The sequence below is a fragment of the Grus americana genome, chromosome 3, assembly GCF_028858705.1.
Source record: "Grus americana isolate bGruAme1 chromosome 3, bGruAme1.mat, whole genome shotgun sequence".
Taxonomy (NCBI): Eukaryota; Metazoa; Chordata; class Aves; order Gruiformes; family Gruidae; genus Grus; species Grus americana.
The window spans coordinates 72822439-72840400 of NC_072854.1; positions in this window are offsets into that span (position 1 = coordinate 72822439).

The following is a 17962-nucleotide window of genomic DNA, read 5'->3' on the forward strand; positions in this document are numbered from 1 at the left end:
CAAGCAGGTGGCAGGGAGTTAAACGTTCTTCTGCTAACCGCTGTTGTACAGTATTCTGGATTCTGCTTTTATGTTTCTTTTAGTACTAGGTTGCATTTTTGGATTATGTAGTCAGTGGTCAGGTAATAGATATTACTCTTGTCTCAGTTGTTATATTGCTGAAGGTAGTAGTGATTATTTGTGACTCTTGAACTTTCAACTAAAATGAACTGAAAGATCAGTCATCGGTTTTGGAGGGAAAACTTGTAGATGTGATTCAAGACATCGGCTCACATCTCCTAGCTATAGCGTGAATGCCTTAGCAATAAAAGGCTCCCACACAGTAAAATGGTCCTTTTAAGTGGTGTTTTCATCCTAATAGCCAGGCATGCTTTATTAGCACAGTAAATGTAAGAGTGCACAGAGGGGTAAGTGTAACCAGAATGCAACAAAATAGTTATGATGCAGCCATCACCATAACCTCAAAAGTAAAAATTCCACAAACTCCTCTTAGACTTGTATGTCAATTTACAGCCCTATTACCAGCAGGTATATGATGTATAATCATTTGAAAGAAACCAAGACAGTTTACATATTCTTACAAAGTGACTGAGTCATGAACTTACAGAGCTGTTCCCCTGTGTTACCAGGACTGTTGGACACTTCCTCCAATCATCTTGGTAAAATGTGAAAGCATGCTTCCAGAGATGGCAAAAGTCCTAGAAATAAAAGAAGTAGACTTAAATAAGGATTAGTAAATATCTGATATAAAAAAATAACTTCATTTTAGGACAGAAATGTGTGCATTTTCAGTAAGTCTTTAATTATCCAGTTTGTAAGTTACAGAAATAATGTCTAATTTCTCCATCTATTCACACATGCTGATTGTAACACACTAAACTGGGAAGAAAACTTCTAGAACTTGGCCATGATTGACTAAATGGTAAACACAGACTGTTACAGGTAAAGACATGTGTGCAGGTATAACTTTAAGAATGTAAGTTATAGTCTGTTTGAGTTCTGTTGTCAGTAAATGTTAGGCAAGGCCCTGTAAACACTTCTAGTTAGAACTTTCATAGCACAACTAGCCTCGTTGTTTATACTAATATTAATCACAGCAAAAAATAAACCTCAAAACTGGATGAAGTAAAGGACTTAAAAAGCGCTCTTTTTGCATACTTACGAGCACTTTCATTTTTTTACCTTCTCTGTCCTTGGCCCTTGAATTCATTCTTTAATTGGACTGTACGTTTTTAGAGGAGAGATTGGATTTAAATGTCTGTTTACATGAGCACCTAACACAAGGAGAACCTCATTAATTATTGCAACATTGTATCAACACTTGCAAACATTTAGGCAACTGATAAAATATACGCAAGGTAGAGACAACAGCAGTTCTCTTCCCTCACACTTTCTAGCTGATGCCACTCAACAAATGAGTGCTTTCTGGGACTTCAACTCTTCCTCTAAAAAATTCCCGCTCACTGGGACGTCAGTGGAAACAGTAGTAGGCCTTTTAATTTTATAGTTCAGTGAACCATCCCCATTATCTCTCAGGATTTAGCTGCTGTATTTCAGAGCTGCTTTGGGGCCTCCAGCTCTTACCCAATAACCACATCCTGTTTACAAATGAGACCAATTCTGCTTAACCTCCTTACTTCATGTTGCCCACTCAGACCTTCCGGCTTCTGATGTCTGCAATCTCGTGCCAGTGTTTTATCCCCCAGTCCAAAGGCCAAGTCTCTTGCACAGCTGGGGAAGAAGCAATCAGACCCAACTAGTTTGCAACATCTTTGTACTCAACTGTGACAGAGTCCAGCTGTGACAGAGCCACTGTTAAAGGTTCACGAGTCACTTAGCCCCTAGCAGTGCATCTTCATTGGCTACACAAATCATAGAATCATAGAATGGTTTGGGTTGGAAGGGACCTTAAAGATCACCTAGTTCCAACCCCCCCTGCTGCGGGCAGGGACACCCTCCACTAGACCACGTTGCCCAAAGCCCCATCCAACCTGGCCTTGAACACTGCCAGGGATGGGGCATCCACAACCTCTCTGGGCAACCTGTTCCAGTGCCTCACCACCCTCACAGTAAAGAATTTCTTTCTAACATCTAATCTAAATCGACCCTCCTTCAACTTAAACCCATTACCCCTTGTCCTGTCACTACACTCCCTGATAAACAGTCCCTCACCGTTTCTCCTGTAGGCCCCTTCAGGTACTGGAAGGCTGCAATTAGATCCCCCCGGAGCCTTCTCTTCTCCAGGCTGAACAATCCCAACTCTCTCAGCCTGTCCTCATAGGAGAGGTGCCCCAGCCCTCTGATCAGCTTCGTGGCCCTCCTCTGGACTCGCTCCAATACCTCCATGTCTCTCCTGTACTGGGGCCCCCAGAGCTGGACGCAGTACTCCAGGTGGGGTCTCACAAGAGTGGAGTAGAGGGGCAGGATCACCTCCCTTGACCTGCTGGTCACCCCTCTTTTGATGCAGCCCAGGACACAGTTGGCTTTCCGGGCTGCAAGCGCACACTGCCAGCTCATGCTGAGCTTCTCATCAATCAACACCCCCAAGTCCTTCTCCTCAGGGCTGCTCTCAATCCATTCCTCGCCCAGCCTGTAGCTGTGCTTGGGATTGCCCTGACCCACGTGCAGGACCTTGCACTTGGCCTTGTTGAACTTCATGAGGTTCGCACGGACCCACCTCTCCAGCCTGTCAAGGTCCCTCTGGATGGCATCCCTTCCCTCCAGCGTGTCGACCACACCACACAGCTTGGTGTCGTTGGCAAACTTGCTGAGGGTGCACCCGATCCCACTGTTCATGTCACCGACAAAGCTGTTAAACAGTGTCGGTCCCAGTACCGACCCCTGAGGAACGCCACTCGACACCATTCTCCACTTGGACATTGAGCCATTGGCCACAACTCTTTGAGTGTGACCATTCAGCCAATTCCTTATCCACCGATAATCCCTGCTGCCAAATGAATCCACTTGGCTTTGGTCATCTTTGCCCGCCTTTTCTTACTGATTCTGTTATTTACTGCTCCTAGAAAAGGAGAGAGAAGATCACCTGCTCATTTTTTGATCAGTATTCCACAGATACCACATCAGCAACCACTATTCCTAAGAGGTATTTGAGGCAATGGGGCATGTAGCATCGGCTTACCTACTAGTGCAATCCCACAGACCATCAGTTGGTGCAGGTCAGACTTGATGGGTCTTTTGCCTCAAGATAATCACAATAACTTCATGGATAACTGCAGGGTGCAGCCATCACTGTGCTTATGGTCTTTTTTTTTTTCCCTTCATTTTTTGTGGGGTAGTATACTACCAGTGTTAACATGAAGAAGAAACAGAATGATGGTAGTCCTGCATGAGCCAGAGTGAGTAAAAGCCTACTCAGTTATAATGTATGCTAAGATTTGGTAGAATAATCCCAGAGCAGTGGGTAGGTAGTGAAGTGACAGATCCACTCATGGTGGTTGTCATTAGTTTGTACATAAGCCCCAAAAGTGTTACCAGTTTTATCCAGAGAAGGCAGTGCACTTCAGGTGATTTGTACACCATAATGATTATTGTACTACTCAGCATGGATGAGGAAAGGACCATCAGAAGTGACCTCAAGATCTGTGCTTGACCTTTAAATGCACTAAAGCTTTTGACAGTCAGTCAATCCAGGCTTTGAAGACTAACTAAGATGCTTAGCTTTCCTGAGAACTTCTTAATGGTGCTTAGTCACTCACACTGCAGAATCAGGATCAACCGAGCCCTAGCCAAACATTTCCTTGCCATAAATAGAAAGAAGCTGGAAAACATTTCTGAACTAATCCTATTCAGGTTGTTCTACTCAAATGTATTGGACAGGACAGTATAACCACAGGTCCAAGTGAGTTTTGGAATCTTTCCTGGCTGCTGGCAAACTGCTCAAGGTTTCTAGATGCATAACTGTTGCCGAACAAACATCTATGATTTTTTTTTTTCCCCAGTAATCGGCATTAGTGACAAATCCTAAGGAGGACTTCCAGCTACAGGTGAAATTTTTGATATTTCTGCAGCTTAATTTGAATAAGCTGTAAAAAAGAAGGAAATGAAGAGCATGGTCAGCTCCTGGAAAAAAGCTATGCCGTAACCTCAATCGGAGATGAACTGTCTACTGTTTGTAAATTCCCCCATTTCAGAAACATCCAGATTGACCATGCCTGTACTGATATGATGAGTTCCTGCATCTGGGAGCCTGTATGGTCTTTGGCAGGCTCACAGATCATGGGCATTTTTTATTAAAGATCTGTGGAACAACGTGACTAATACCCTATGTATGTATGCCATTAGGCTGTATGGACATACATGGCAGAGAGGGGGCACATCCTGCTGCAGAGACTGCACCCAGATTCCTGTACATTCAGCTCAGGTCAGCAAGCATAATGCATACGTTGGTTGTTGAAGTATGAGCTGGAAGGGCTCTGCAGCATTGATCTACCCAACTACTATAGATAATAATACACCAGTGCCTATGTAGCTGTTGTGTGTTGAGCTAGAACATGGCAAAAGAGAAAGGGTGGCTGTCTTAGGAAGAATTTCAAGATTTGTTACCAGTTGACCACTGTGGGTCTCTGACTGCTGGCCACTACCAGTGGTATGTGATGAGGTGAATGCACTAGCACGGGAGAGTACATAAGGTGAAAGGAATGAATGACAGCAGCACTATGCAATGGAAATGTGAGACTTGTGAAAGAGGTTATGCACCATCATCCTTAGTAACTCACATGCCTATTTGCACTTTTGTCCCACCACTATCATCTTGGACCAAACAAAGGCAGTGTCAGCTATTAAACTATACAGAAAAAATTACTGTATCTAATGAAAATATGGTTATTGCTTATTATCTATTGACCTATTTACATATTATTCTCATCTTCGCTGATGATACACGGTCCCTTCAAAAAATGTTGTACTTAAGCATCCATCTGTCTTTTTTCATGAGCTAGAGGTTCTTTAAATGAAAAATAAATAACACCAAATAAATATTTAAGGAGGATGTTAACACCACATTTTTTATTTTCAAATTTACTTTCATTATTTTCAGCCATGTCTTCAGTATGTAAGGTTAGGTCATCCTAGCAGCATAGTCTGAATGATTTGGCTCCAACCAATCCTTTCCTTTTATCACTGTCTGAAGGAGTAATTTATTTTTCTGCTTATCCAAATCTCCTTTGGCCAGTGCAGGCATTTAATTAATTTTGTTCCTATGTTGTACTAAAAATGCACAGTTCTCTTTTGTTCATGCATTCTGTTGATTTCTTCTGCTTTCTATATCGCTTTTGACTTGAGCCTGGGCCAGGTCTGTGCTAAGAATAGAAGTATGTCAACCCTAGAATCTACTGCACTCTCCTGCTTCACGCTTTTAGTTGCAACAGCTTCCTCAGTTGTCCTGTACCCTTTAAATTAATTTCATGTGCAATCAAAACACGCAGTTTTGGTGGTAGAGTATTTCTATTTTGTTCATGATTTTCTAGGGTATAGTGCTTAAACAGTCCTAGGAGCAGGGTTCACAATTTAGGATGCCTCCCTTCCAAGCAGATACACTGTAAGCTGCAGAGGTAGCCTCCTTCTGTCACCCACTTTCTTTTTGGAAAAAAATTAATAAGTGGAGGAGAGATTCTCTTTCCATGAGATTTTCCTCTAGATTGTGTCTACTCATTAGGTGGAAGGTGGGGTGTCTGAATTAAAATTCTCATTTTTATTGTCACGAGTAAGCACCACCAGAAGCCACAGAATGAGCAGTTTTGAAGTGCGGTATTGTGCTTAGGCTCCTAAAATCCAAATTCAGATCCAAATACTTTGGATCTGAACCTTTGTCAATTTCTTCCATTCCTAACTAATTATATTTTTATGGATACTTTTTTGTGTATGAATTAATCTCATAATGTTTATCTCTCACTTGAACTGAAGTGGTTTGGGGTTTTTAGTCTCTATATATTTATAAGAAAATCATTACTCAGCTGCTGCTGGTGGATTGTAATGATTTACAGGAGGAGCATGTAATTTGTACATTAAACATTTAAGTTTGTTTAATATGTTATAGTTGTTCTTTAGATGCCAAAGCAAAATTACAAATAATCATACTAAGGAATTTCTAATTTTAACCTGATCTATACCATCACTTCAACATGTAATTAACCTTATGTTTCCTTCAATGTAATCTGTGCACCTTCTTAACAGTATGCATAAGCTTAAGGTACATCAGGAGAAGATATGGTTTACTCAACTGATAGTGACGTACTTGTCATCAGGACAAAATTTGCATCATTACGTGCCTTATATCATATTGCTTCTGCAATTTGATCTATTTTGATGGACACTTGAAGCATATTAATGCAGAATCATATAAGCACAGAATAACTGAGAAGGGATCTCTGGTGATCATCTGGTCCAATGATCTACTCAGTCATAAAGTGGATCCAACTTCAAAGTCAGATCATGTTGCTCAGGGTCATGTCTAATTTTTGCATATCTCCAAAGACGGAGATTCTGTAATCTCTGCTTTTTGCATTATTTCAAAATAAAATTACAATTTCACATCCCATGTGCTGCATTTCTGTTTTGTGTCTCTGTTTCACATTACTAGTAGGCCTAAGCCAGGGTTAAAACCTCATACATACTATGCTAGTAGAGTCAGAACAGGTTTTAAACAAGGTAAGGCTTTTATCCATCTAGAAAAATTTGGGCTGATACTTTACTGAATAATGAATATTGTTTGATATGTATTTATCATACACATTTGATGGTATTTGGTCAAGTATAATGCAAGTGCTTCTTATTACAGTGCCACTTTAAGAGTAAAGTAAATATGAAATACAATATGTCTCCATTAAAAGGCAACAAAATTTTACAAGTGAAATCAACACAAGCTTTATAAAATAGCCAAATTAAGATGAAGTATGAGTGTCTGCCAAGTGAAGAAGGATTTTCTTGGACTAAATGAATTAAAGCTAAGATATGATGGACAAAACTAATTTTTCCATTCTTAAAACAGATTTATAGTGCTGCAATTTAAAAAATGTCTTTCAAGTGTAGTGATGTGTTTATATACAGTATTTTGTACGAAGTGTAGCCTCTGAGACAGGCTCTTTCGTCAATGACTCATTTTAAGTGACTGCCCACTACTAGGAAAAAAAAGCTCACATATTTTATTACTGTCATTGTAATTACAATGCATTAGTTGGAAGGGGATTCCTGTTATACAGTACTTTAACAATCTAGACAAGTACTCATTTAGACTACAGAAACATTAGTCCTTTGTTTAAAATGGCTACTATTTCACTGGTATTTTTTCTTTTTACTTTAAATTAAAAGCAGTGAATTACATAAACTGCAAGGCTAAGCATGCAAGGAAGCAAGCGGACAATCTCTTTAATGATGCTGAAGCTACAAGATCCAAAATGCATCTATGCTTCATTTAATTTTAGGCTTTTTTTTTTTTTTTTAGTACATTTCATTCATGTTACCATTTTTCTGTGAATGTAAAATCTTCTTGTAACACCAGTCCAGAAATAATAATACCAGATATATATTTAAATTTTCTGATTAGCTCAGTTACCTGAGAAAATTTCAGATTTCAAGACAATTCAAAGATTTCCCAGAAAAACAAGAATATTCTATATGGTTTTAACTTCATTCCAGGCATGGGAAACATGCCCCTCCCTCCCAACAAGTGAAACAGGAGGTTAAATGCAAGGACAGCTGAAAATTCCAGTGAAAATGCTAGTGCTCTCCAATTTAAGAAGAACATAATAATTTGAAATTGACAAGGCAAAGAACTGTTTCAGAGAAAGTAAATGGATAACAAGGCAAATGAGTAGGAGAAGCCTAGAGTATGCAGGACAGATTCCAATTTATTAAAGCCAATAAGCCTGAGAATTTTCATTTCTCCCATTCTTTACGGTTTTTTTAGATTCTATCCCAAGACAGGTTTTAAGTCCAATTGGTGACTTAATCGAAGACTTTTTGAAACCCTAATTGAGGCAATTGAACTTTGGCATGTTGTAGCTGCTTGACTTAAAGCCTAGAGGAAATTGTAAGCTTTAATTAGATCAGCTCAGCAAGCGCTACAGTGCATGGCTTTGTCCTGACCAGAATTTAGACCTATTGCTGGGATTAGGTTCAGCAACTTGATGTATTATCACGGGTTCGAGCTTTACTTTAGGCAAGGTGTGTAAGGGGTTATTAATATCTGCTCTTTCAAATCTCCCTGCGAGTCACCAGCCGTTTTGCCGTACCACCCCAGTTAGAGCTGGTTACAGCACCAGTTAGGAATAGCCAACATTTATTAATTATACCTATATTCTATAATGCATTACCATGCAGATTCTCAGGCCAACAAGACAGTTTCTGAGAAACAGTGGGAGAAAGACTCTGGACGCAGAGGCCCACCTCTTTAGGCAAGACAGGTTAAAGGCAAGAAAGAGATTATCTTCATTTTAGCAACTGCAAATTGAGACGCGCACACAAGTAAAGCCATTCTGGTTTAGCTGCGCAAGTATCCGGTACAATTTGTACTGCTTCACACAGCTACGCCTAAATTACGATCTGCAGTGGAAGCAGATTTAATTTGCATTAGATTTGCATTTTTCCCCTTACCCGTAGAGCAAATAGCTTGCCGGTAACAAAGCTGAGACGTGTCCGGAGGTATGGCGGAGGCTGCGGGCACAGCCTGAGAGTACTCAGAGCTCTGCCTCCCTGCCAGGATGAGGAGGTCGGTTTTCCTCTTCCCTTTTCCCGGCCAGCCCTACTCCATCTGTCCTTCTCCTCAGCACACAGCATGCTGCTCCTTGCAGAGGCTGAGCAGCCCTTAGTTACGTTGTAAAGTTTTTAAGGCAAAACTGACAGCTGAGCTTTTGAGAAGCACTCCAGCCTGACTAATAAATACTAAACTGCACTAACTCTGGGCCATGAAGGTTTCATTAAAGATGGTTTGATACATATTCTGTCAGGGCGCTGTGAGGGCCCATGGGGGTCCATCGGGCAGGCAGGGCCTGACCCAGCCCCAGCCAGGAGCACCAGGGCAGCCCCAGCCCCAGCCACCAGGAACCTCCCTGGGCTTGGGCTGAGCCTGGGCTGGGACCTGGGCCGTGGCCGGGCAGGGCTGTGGGAGCTGGAGACCGGCCCTGCTGAGGCCTCGCTGGGTCAAGGGCTGACGGCCCTGGGGGCTGACGTGGGGTGATGGGCTGTGGGGGAACCCCAGGGGGCTTGGCAGGGACAGTCAGGGCTGGTGGTGCCCCTGGGGCCCTGGCATTTCGTGCTGACATCTAAAGTAGCAATTTGTATCTGAAGGGCAGTCTTATTTTATGTCCCATGAAAATTTTTTCCTATATCATGACCATTTTTGTCTAGAAGTTCAGCAAAAGCAAAATTTTTTAAAGACAAAAGTGTATCTCATAAATAACCCTTATATCAAATGTGAGTTACTCCCTTGCTGCATATTTAGTGTGGACATGCATTCATATTCCTAGAAAATAAGGAAAATTGTATAAAGTTGCTCCATTCTCAAATTTAAAATTGGAAAATCTGGTAATAGTTATGTAATACAAGTGATATTATTAAAGCTGTTTATTTTATTTCACTCAATGTGAAAATGAGTTTAAGATTTATATCGTGCAATGTCACTTACTTCCTATTACGGAAGTAAATGTAAAGATCTTCTCACTCTCAGTCTTCTAACTCCCAAGCAAGAGAGTCCATTGTGAGAGCTGATTCAAGAATAAATAAAACCTAGGCTTCTCTGAATCTGTGTCACTCACACTATCTGTCTCACTTGTGTATTTTCATTTGCATAGTTTTTGCCACTAACATAGAGTTCTCCTGTTTATTTCCAATATTACATAGTGACTTCACAAGTTGTAATGAAAGGTAACAGGACTTGTAATGAGTCACCACAAATAAGTGAAAACAGTTTTATTTGCTATTTATTATACACTCTAAGCCTAACATGGATTTGGAGAACTGTGTGTGTCTTAAAATTAAAGAAATGCTGCATCTTAGGCAGTGATAAGGAAAGATTTCCAAAATCCATTTTGCTGTTCTTGTTCCGTTGTCCCCAGTCTTATCAGAAAGAGTGTGTAGTCCCTAGCACTAGCTTTTAGTATAGTTTGTTCCCTTGAAATTGAGCAAATCCATCAGGGATTACCGATGGCTAGGCTAGGCTAGACATCGGATCACTTACATTTCCACCACTTACATATTCCTCAATTCCTAAGCAGGTATTTAGGAATTCTCTGTATATTAGGTGCTATATCCATGTCTGCAGACTTCCTACTGGCTACTCCATTCAGGTTTGGAGACACTCATAGATGCACTCTGTGGCAGGAGTCCCACAGAGCCACCACACACCAGAAGCCACCGCATACTTAGAAGAGTTGTGAGGCTGCTCTGTCTTTCATTAGGTGCTGAGACATACCTTTGTCTATCTCACTGATCCTGCACTAAACACAGGTTTTTTAGATCCAAAAATTTAGGCCATTGAATAGTATTTTCAAGGATTTATTCTCATTTAAGCATAAATTTGGTAAAGTTTATCTCTCACAGCTGGATTCATAATGCCTGTGACTTTGGAGCTGTCAGGTGTGGACAGATGTATTGAGAAGGTGTCTTCCCAGAAAAAAAAGCATATTAGAATTATACTATGATAGAACTTCAGCTCTTCCAAAATGCAACATATAAGCATTAACAACCATTGCCTCAAAAAACCCTGTACATGAAACTGTTCACATAATGCTGAAGAATAATGTTTTCTTCCTCACATCTTTTGAAAGCATGGTGTCTTCAAGCTAAGTAAATGATTAAATGAAGTAAGAAATTTATCTCATTTCCCTATTCTGTTCTGCCTAGGTTCTTATTACCACTATCACTACCGTAGCTTTTGAGTGAACAGCAGTTCTGCATTCAGCATATAACTCTCATCTCTCATACGCAGCTTGTTTTCTCTCAGTCTCTAAGGAGAACTATGTGAGCAGTATAATGTTTCCCTTTGGTAGTTATCTTCGAGGTAGAGAGTTGGTTGCACATACGTGCTGCTGTATTTTTATGCGAGAGAAAGTATGATCAAAGAAATGTGCTTTCCACTTTAAGCAAAAAATGATAATGTTTGTGACAATCCATATTTCATCAAAACTGAGAATTAAATTTAGTGAAAAAATAGAACTTTGTTTAAACAATAAAGAAAAAGCTTTCATAAAGGTGAAAGCAGAGAGAAATATTTCTTCTAAGAACATAAACAGAATAAGTAAATACTTAAAAATTGTCAATGTTTTTTAAATAAACTTTCCCCACAGAACTCTTGCTACCAAAAACCCATAGGATAGTTCAACCAGTGAAACTTATGCCCAGTAGAAGTAAAACATTCTAAAATTTAATGGGAGAAAAATGTGCTCATGTATTTTCATGCTGGAAAATACCAAAATAAAACAAAATAAAGGAAGATCATAAATAGGGAAAAGGAAGATTCTGCTTTGCTTTTCATATATTTTGAAAAAGATTATAATCTACCACTGCCTGATATTTAATTTCTGAAGTAATTATGTGTGTGCATTGTGTAGTGTTTGTGAAATAAACATACAACTTGAAACAGTGGTACGATATTACACCCTCCCCAGTTAGAAAAAGCTGGACATTTATTTTGTATAATACAAAGTATGCAAGTGGGTAAAAAACAGTGTGACTGGGAGGTCAGTGACTTCCAGTTCCAGTGGATTAACAGAGAAAACATCCCAAGACTGAAGATACTTTGGTGGAGGCCTCTTCCTTCAGCTCCTCTCTGGTTGAATGTGGAGTTGTGAGCACGAGTGCTTCAGCTGACATCAACTGTCACACTATTACATGAGGGAGAACTATGCAAAGGACAATGTAACCCCCCGCCCCCTTATTTTTATGCATTTTTCTCTTAGACTTGTTTTACTCAACACTCATGCCCTCAACTGTTCCTTGTATTGCTTTAATGTAAAGTTATATGTGATACTAGCAAATCCAAGGGAAAAGTCTTTAAAAATTACTTTCAGTTTTATGAAAATGTTTGAACCAGGAGAGATTTACTGAAATAATTTATTGTGTAGATTTGCATAAAATTTGAAAACTTACCAGTAATGGTAACAAAAGATACAAAAATGTGTGCTTGCTATACCACCAGATGTCAGATAATCATCAGGAGCAGTATCACATGTTATGTACGACTGGCTTTTCTCCATCCTGGCTACTTCCCCATGTGGTTCATTGTCCTTCATACTTTATTCTGATGCACCCTGAAGGAACTTTGAACTTAATGTTTCCTGTGTGCTGTCTCATCACAGTGATAGCTACTATCTCTTGATACTGATCTGTAAGCCTGTCACACTTTACCAAAGACCTGGAGCATCTCTTAACTATGTCTTGGGTATCCCCTTGTTTGCCTTCAGTTAACACAGAGAGAATCAGACCCCTTGGTCTTCCTCCTAGAACATTATGTTATTCATACATCGGACGCAGCTCACAGCATGAGCTCACACTACCAGCACTGAAAGTAGCATGTTTGAATTCTCCCCCTGCTCCCACTCCACAGCAATATGAGCTCCAATTTGCCTTCATCTTCTTTCTCAGTGTCACAAAAACTTCTCTCCTCAAGGCTGTGTTGCTTTCTTGGGTCCTCATTGCATAACAACTAATGCAACATCTCTCTGGCTTCTTTAAAAACATCTTTTCGCACATTTTTTTCCATGGAACACAGCAACACAAGTTATCATCCTTGCCCATCGTTTACCATTATATCATTCTTTCTTTTTACGCCTACTTACTCTTCATCTGATATTATCTCAACTTCAAGCATTTTGTCAGCATTTTCAAGTTCTCTAAGACCCCGTTCCTCCTTACATACCTCAATTAATTTCTGATACTCATATTCCTAACTTCTACTATTTGCTTGGGAGGATCTCCTCTTCCATGCTCCTCAATATGTATATACATAAAGTTTCTGAAATCAATTTACAAGGCTGAATAAGCCTCAGAAAGTCATATTCTTTTCATGCAGCCTAAGTTAGGCTTAAAAAAGGAGGAAAATGGTTTTTTGTGTCTCTTATCATATATAATTTACCACTTTTCTCACAGGGTATGAACTTCTTGTCCTTCCCACCATATAGTAAACAATGTAGAAAAAAAAAAATGTAATAGAAATTAAAATAATGGATATGAATTGATATGCCTTATAGAGAGAAGTCTTAAACATCACAGAAGATTGTTTTGGGAAAAGAAAAAAAAGAAAGAGCACTGTTTCTTTTCTGAAGTATCTTTGTACACATAAGAATTATTTTAAGTGCCTGAGGTTACTCTAAGAATATTTGCTTTCTTGACATTATCAGGGATGCTGAGAACATCCTCAAGGTGGAGATGCATTTACTTTATCTTCAACAGAGAAAAAACCCAAACAGAGCCAATAAAAGCACAATAAAAAAACAGCTTTATTATTCTGAATATTTTAGTGAAATGTAGATTGTCAAAGGAACTATAGATAAAGGAAGACTTGGTTTGTCTTATTTAGTCTTTAATGATGTCCATCTGAACAGTTATTACATAAAAAAGTCATTGACTAGACCTGTGTAAAATACAAAAAATGAAAGTAAAAAGAAACATGAATAAGTAGCAAATTAAAACCAATAATAATACTATCAGAATATTACAAGATATGCTTAATGTATGCACTGATATATTATATATTTAGTAATGATCTGGAAAAGACAGTTAACTGTATCTATGTGAGAGAACTAGTCAGAAGACTTCACAAAGCTAAGAAGAGCCATATGACCAGCAAAATAAAATGCTGGTAAATTAATATATAGAGTGGGAAAATTTCAAATATAGATATGAATATTTATTTTCACATTTTAAACTGCCAACATCATGCCTGTAGAAAGTTCAGGGAGAACCTGTGCTTGGTAACAGCAAACAAATAAATTGTTACTGTGCACAATCAAAGGAATGTATTTCTAAAAAGATACTAATGACATATTGAATTGAGACTGAAATTTGTCATTCTAAAGATTATTGCAAAATGAAAACAGGTAAGGAGAGTCTGACCTCTTTACAAAAACTGTAAGAAGATATTGGAGAGTAGGTCTATGTCATTCAGGAAAGAGATGAATGAGAGGGGCATCAGTTACAGACAAATAATAGTGAAAAAGAGAAGGTTATGAGGGGTTATGAGAAGGGGATGAGTTTACTTTATACTGGGTCATCCAAGAAAAAAATGACAAATAGTTAACTAAGAGCTAACAAATTGAAAATTGACAATAGGGAATATTTCCTATACTACACACAAAATGAAATGTTGGAATTTAATGCAAAAAATTAGTCAGCCAAGAGCTTTGAAAGATTTTGAAAGAAGATATTTGGATGATTAATAAGAACATCCAATGATAATTAGCTGACAACTTTGAAAAAATATTGCATATAGACGTTTATGACTAAATTAATCAGAATTTAGCTGGACTAAGGAAGGAATTTCCTCTACAGAGAGATCAGTAATATTTCTTCATTTTGGAGGGTTTTTTTTCTAACTTCCTGTAACTCTCATGTATTTTCCACTGTTAGAAACAGGATTATATAGACCGCTGATTTAATTCCATTGGTAAACTGTTCTCCTCCCAGCTAAGGCAGCATTTATTTCTTTCGTGATACCTTTTTTTACTTATGACTGAGTTTCTTTTTGCTTACAGTATCTATAAGTATCTCACTTTCTTGATTGTTAGCAGAGACTGAATGTCTGTGCAAGAGCCTTTCTGTTCCTGCAATTATTCTCTGAATTCTGAAATTTCCCTTCTTATCTTGGAACAAGCATTTCCCACCCTCTAAACAATGTTAATGGGAAGATTCATAACTTCATAAGTAATATAAATAAGAAAATTCCCTGTATTGTTTGTATGTGTTTGAGAAACCATGTTAAACTTTATATATATTTGGCAAACACAGTGTCTGACATTTAAAAACTTATTAATATTTGGACAAGAATCCTGGAAGACACTTGAAATTCAAGCCGCAAATATGCCTGGATATGTGTAGGAAATTTTCACTGCGTGCAAAGAAACTGCTTCCTCTGTGAAACATTTGCAGTGTTTCAGGACTGAAGGGAGTTATGGAGGACGTGTACTTCTAACTCAAAGAGCCTTTTAAAAAAGACCACTGCATATACATATAGTTCCTTAAAGATTCTTTACTGTATTATAGACTTAACATGACTATTCTCATACATAATTTTAATATGGTGTGTCTGGTTTTCAGCTGTGTTGAGCTTTGAGAGCGAACACTGGACTGGTTATTTCACTTACAAGTTTTCATATTATCACAATGCTTTTTTACCCCAAACATTGCAATGAAATTCACCCTTGAATTATTTGTTTCAAAGTATGCAAATACTATCTTTTTATTTTTATATATATATATAATTTTTAATATATATATATTTGTTTTTAAAATTCATTTTAAGAGCATTGAGTTTGGTGAATGTCTTTATTGTGGAGATAAAAAAAAATCAAAACAAGAAGGAAAAGAGTGAATCAAATGCTAATCTGAAAAATCAGGGCATCGTGCCCTGGAGGGTCTGAGATTCAGGCCTTCAAGTGCAGCACATCCCAATGGTAGGATCACTCAAGTGAGAAATTCCTGCCACTGGATATGACTGAATTCAACACTGATATGAAGCGGGATTAACTCCATAATTGCTCAGATACTAGAGTGGCAGGAACTCTGCAAAATCCCTAATTCTAGAAACTTGGTGTTTGATACACATGTTGACTGAAGTCTGCAGCTGGCTCTGAACAACTCACCCGCAGCTGTGCCGGGAAACCCTCTGGTTGCCCTGCGGTTGTTCAAGGCTGCCCAGGGCTTCAGTCATCCTCAACATCAACATCTTAAAAGCCACTCCTCTGTTACCCTGCAAGTAAAAATCACTGTGGAGGTAAAAGCTAATATGCTGTCAAAGAACAGGGCAGAAAAAAACTTCTATCTGCTCCCCTAAATGCCTTTCTACCACCACACTTCACTCCTGGACTGAGCTGTCCCGTGCTGTCAGATCTGGCAAAGGAATGAGAAATTCAGAATTTGTGTTTAATGAAAAAGCGTTGGAGATGTTAAACTCACTAGGAAAGTAGGAATCCCCTTGAGGACTTTTATAACTCACCAAACAGGAGAAGGGTCAAAAGAGAGTACAGTCAGTTCTTCTGGAAAGGGTTCAAAGAACAAATCAATTCTCTAGCAGTCTGGAATCCCCTATCAAAGTGAAATCCCTGAAATACATCTGTATAGGCCAGAAATACATTATGGTCAATGGTGAGAAGACCTAAATAATCAGGACAATTACTTCTGATTCTTGCTGTGAGGAGACCTTCTGTCAAGCTAAATATTCTATTAGTCTGTACAGACCGATTAAGATAAAGTAAAATGAAGTCTCTATACGTGTCTATACTTAGCTACCTAACACCATTGGAGATAGCTCTCTAAAAACAATAGGTGCCAGGCAGGACAATAATTTGTGAATCTGTTGGTATCCAAAGATAGCTGGAAAGAAGAGAAAACCATTGCATGCTTGAGCATGGTCAGCAGCTTGTTCTTATGAAAGGAGGCATTAACAGTTCTCAGCAGTAATATCTCTCTGATTATTAGTGTGTCTCTGCTAACTTTAGTCAGCCATGAAGAACATACTTAATGGTGGTGAGATAGTGCATAATGATGTAGGTCTGAAATTTTTAATAGAAATTCTCTGTGTGACAAATGATGTGTTAAGTTGGACTGGGTCTTTAATATCCTGCCCAGTGAAAGAATCTCAGGAGTCTTCTGGGTAGGACCAATTTTACAGCCAACTTTCTCATAATATGAAAAGATGACTCAGTCTTCAGAGTTTCCTCAGTTTGGTCTTGCATCTGGTAAGAAAATTAGTTAATTTTGAGAGGTGAACAGCCTCCCAGATTTGTATGTGTATGTTTTACTTTCCTAAATATACCAAGAGATCAGTGTAGTTGTTGCAGTCTCTGCACTGTAAATTGTACTTCACAGTATGTGCAGTTGAGAATAATATATATATATATATATATATATAAACCAACTTGTTTGCCTATGGAAACTTCCTTTCCTTACATGAAATATTAGGAGGATGCACTTCTTAAACAGACAACATGAACTTTACAAAAGTGGTGCCTCTTGATATTCATGTGATAAATGACATTTTTTAAATATTGCATTTGCTAGGCTTGTGTTCAAGTTGATTCTTTTCTGAAAATTAGAATTCCATGTTTATTGACTGTCTGTGCTTTTTTGCTAAAATTTGCCAAGTTTATGGACAAAAGAGGTTTTTCTAATTGGCAGCAAAGCATACTACTTCTGAGATGTGAAAACCAAGACTGGCATTTTACTGACTCACGTATCATTTTAATGGACCACCCCTTTGGCACCCTAAGCATAGTATAAATAGTTGTTTGCCTCTAATTACACTGTTGTAATCACACAGTACATAAGGGAGATGGAATAAGTGCTTTGATTATTGACAATATAGAATCTGGTTCACTTTCCTGTTGTCTTGTTGGATCTGTGTCAAAACTAAGAAATAAAATGTATGTTGTATGAAAATTGATGTGATGTGGCAGTTGAAGTGACACCTCATGTTATGTATCAGAATAGAGAAGAACTATACATTGAATGCAAAACTAAAATCTGAACCTAGCAAATAAATATTAGTATTAGGCTGTTGCAAAAACTGACAATTTGAGTGTCTGTTCCACTTATGGGAAAGAATGCAAACATGCTTAAATTTACCTCTAAAACGCCAAAAGCCAATCCTTCCCAATAATTATTTTTAATGCTACTGCATAGAAAGTATTAAGTTTGGTTTTAATGTATGCAATGTAAAAGCAGAGATGATCTCAGGAATTGAAGGCGCAGTCTTACCATGGGCCACTGCCAAGCCTAATAAGAACCCTAAAGA